We start from the raw sequence: 4,139 nt of genomic DNA, 5'->3' as shown, positions 1-4,139 counted from the left end.
TGCACCTGAGAGAATAACAAGTATTGGAATGATCGAGCGACTTTCATCCTGAAGATTGTTTAAGATTCTCTAGCTCTATAATGATCAGTCTTTCTGTCTTTTTTGGCTGGTTTTCTCTTTTGTCTTTCACGTTGTCTGTGCGACCTACCTCGCTTCGCGTTCAAGGGCAGCCATAGGGACACCCCGAGACTTCCGCCGGAAACAGATGCACGGCCATTGACAGACTGGGGACACTAAAGTCTGTCTTTGTTCCCCCATTGACAGGTAGTTAATTGTGTTACTGTGAATGGACACGCGCTAAGGCGGGTGTGAAATGTGTTAATTATCACAATTTGAGGGAGATTTAGTTTACTGCCCCCACCGGGGATGTCCAAGAGTTTTTAGGCAATGTCCGCTTGGGTTGTTGACTGGTCAAGTGCTTGTCCGTGGGTGATGCGGTCATTCATAGTGAAACTGGGGTAGAGAGAGAGAGAGAGAGAGAGAGAGAGAGAGAGAGAGAGAGAGAGACAGAGACAGACAGAAACACATAGAGAGAAAGAGAGAGAGAGAGAGAGAGAGAGAGAGAGAGAGAGAGAGAGAGAGAGAGAGAGGCAGATATACACAGAGAGACACAGAGAACAAGAGGGAGAGAGCATGTGGGAGAGGGGGAGAGTGACAGACAGACAGACAGACAGACAGACAGACAGGCGGAGAAAGAAACAGACTGAGAGTTAATGAGCGTGAGAGAGAGGGAAGACACAGACAGAGAGAGAGGGAAGACACAGACAGAGAGAGAGGGAAGACACAGACAGAGAGAGAGGGAAGACACAGACTGAGAGAGAGGGAAGACACAGACTGAGAGAGAGGGAAGACACAAACAGAGAGAGAGGGAAGACACAGACTGAGAGAGAGGGAAGACACAGACTGAGAGAGAGGGAAGACACAGACTGAGAGAGAGGGAAGACACAAACAGAGAGAGAGGGAAGACACAAACAGAGAGAGAGGGAAGACACAGACAGACAGAGAGAGAGAGAGAGAGAGAGAGAGGGAAGACACAGACTGAGAGAGAGGGAAGACACAGACTGGGAGAGAGGGAAGACACAGACTGAGAGAGAGGGAAGACACAGACTGAGAGAGAGGGAAGACACAGACAGAGAGAGAGGGAAGACACAGACAGAGAGAGAGGGAAGACACAGACTGAGAGAGAGGGAAGACACAGACTGAGAGAGAGGGAAGACACAGACTGAGAGAGAGGGAAGACACAGACTGAGAGAGAGGGAAGACACAGACTGAGAGAGAGAGGGAAGACACAGACTGATAGAGAGGGAAGACACAGACTGAGAGAGAGAGGGAAGACACAGACTGAGAGAGAGGGAAGACACAGACTGAGAGAGAGGGAAGACACAGACTGAGAGAGAGGGAAGACACAGACTGAGAGAGAGGGAAGACACAGACTGAGAGAGAGGGAAGACACAGACTGAGAGAGAGGGAAGACACAGACTGAGAGAGAGGGAAGACACAGACTGAGAGAGAGGGAAGACACAGACTGAGAGAGAGGGAAGACACAGACAGAGAGAGAGGGAAGACACAGACTGAGAGAGAGGGAAGACACAGACTGAGAGAGAGGGAAGACACAGACTGAGAGAGAGGGAAGACACAGACTGAGAGAGAGGGAAGACACAGACTGAGAGAGAGGGAAGACACAGACTGAGAGAGAGGGAAGACACAGACTGAGAGAGAGGGAAGACACAGACTGAGAGAGAGGGAAGACACAGACTGAGAGAGAGGGAAGACACAGACTGAGAGAGAGGGAAGACACAGACTGAGAGAGAGGGAAGACACAGACTGAGATAGAGGGAAGACACAGACTGAGAGAGAGAGGGAAGACACAGACTGAGAGAGAGGGAAGACACAGACTGAGAGAGAGGGAAGACACAGACTGAGAGAGAGGGAAGACACAGACTGAGAGAGAGGGAAGACACAGACTGAGAGAGAGGGAAGACACAGACTGAGAGAGAGGGAAGACACAGACTGAGAGAGAGGGAAGACACAGACTGAGAGAGAGGGAAGACACAGACTGAGAGAGAGGGAAGACACAGACTGAGAGAGAGGGAAGACACAGACTGAGAGAGAGGGAAGACACAGACTGAGAGAGAGAGGGAAGACACAGACTGAGAGAGAGGGAAGACACAGACTGAGAGAGAGGGAAGACACAGACTGAGAGAGAGGGAAGACACAGACTGAGAGAGAGGGAAGACACAGACTGAGAGAGAGGGAAGACACAGACTGAGAGAGAGGGAAGACAGGCAGAAAGACAAACGGTCAGAGAAACATACACAGACAGAAAGACAGCAACACAACAGCAAATAACTTCTTTAAGAGTCTTCTAGAATTCTCAATGAAACTACTTCCTCAGCGCACCTTTGTGCTATCTAATTGCAGGGAAAGTCTTCCATCATTGGCGCGATCAGAGGTAAGCAGCGGACAGCCGCACGTCGGCTGTCTACGACTAATTGTCCAGTGGGCGAGAGGAATCATTAAAAACCTTGACCACCCCTCTCTGGCTTGACCACCACCCACCCCCCACCCCTACCCCCCTACCCCCCCCCCCCCCCCCCCTCCCCACTGACCACAGTCCGCTCACATACCTGCGCTTTAGTTGCTTAACGCTGTCAGATTGATTCAATCGCCTTCTCTAATCTTGGACAATTTTAAAGACAGACAAACACAGACACACAGACAGACGGACAGACAGACAGACAGACAGAAACACAGACGTACGAACGACTGACAGGCACGCCTGCCAGCTGACTCACAAGGAGAGAAGGACTAACACGAAGATAAATAACCAACAACAAAATAGTTAATAGATATGCAAAAAAAGATAAAGAAATACGGTGGGAGAAGATGGTTTCAGTTAAAGGCGCAGTCCTCCCCGGAACAGTTCTTCTTCTTCTTCGTTCATGGGCTTAGACTTCCACGTTCACTCATGTTTTTAGTACGAGTGGAATTTTACATGTATGACCGTTTTTACCCCGCCATTCAGGCAGCCATACGCCGATTTCGAGGGAGGCATGCTGGGTATTTTCGTGTTTCTATATCCAACCGAACTCTGACATGGATTACAGGATCTTTTCCGTGCGCACCCGTCTCCTTGCACCTGAGAGAATAACAAGTATTGGAATGATCGAGCGACTTTCATCCTGAGGATTGTTTAAGATTCTCTAGCTCTATAATGATCAGTCTTTCTGTCTTTTTTGGCTGGTTTTCTCTTTTGTCTTTCACGTTGTCTGTGCGACCTCGCTTCGCGTTCAAGGGCAGCCATTGGGACACCCCGAGACTTCCGCCGGAAACAGATGCACGGCCATTGACAGACTGGGGACACTAAAGTCTGTCTTTGTTCCCCCATTGACAGGTAGTTAATTGTGTTACTGTGAATGGACACGCGCTAAGGCGGGTGTGAAATGTGTTAATTATCACAATTTGAGGGAGATTTAGTTTACTGCCCCCACCGGGGATGTCCAAGTGTTTTTAGGCGGTGTCCGCTTGGGTTGTTGGCTGGTCAAGTGCTTGTCCGTGGGTGATGCGGTCATTCATAGTGAAACTGGGGTAGAGAGAGAGAGAGAGAGAGAGAGAGAGAGAGAGAGAGAGAGAGAGAGAGAGAGAGAGAGAGAGAGAGAGAGAGAGGGAGGGAGAGACAGACAAACAGACTAAAATCTGTACAAAAATTGACTATATTCTATACAAGAAACACTTAACAAGGGTAAAAAGAGAAACAGAATCCGTCAGTCGCCTCTTACGACATGCTGGGGAGCATCGGGTAAATTCTTCCCCCTAACCCGCGGGGGGAACTGGGGACACTAAAGTCTGGCTTTGATACACGTACAGACAGACAAACAAGCGGACGAGAAGACTCACGCACGCACGCACACATGTGCATGCATTCTTTCTCTCCATTTTTTTTGTTTATAGACTCTCTGTCTCTGTTTCTCCCTCTCTCTATTTCTGTCTGTGTCTGTGCCTATGTCTGTCTGTCTTTCTGTCTATCTGTCTCTCTGCCTCCCTCTCTCTCTCTCTCTCTCTCTCTCTCTCTCTCTCTCTCTGTCTGTCTGTCTGTCTGTCTCTCTGCCTCCCTCTCTTCTCTCTCTCTCTCTCTCTCT

Source organism: Littorina saxatilis, linkage group LG14, assembly GCF_037325665.1.
Source record: "Littorina saxatilis isolate snail1 linkage group LG14, US_GU_Lsax_2.0, whole genome shotgun sequence".
Taxonomy (NCBI): Eukaryota; Metazoa; Mollusca; class Gastropoda; order Littorinimorpha; family Littorinidae; genus Littorina; species Littorina saxatilis.
Note: the sequence above shows the minus strand (reverse complement) of the source record.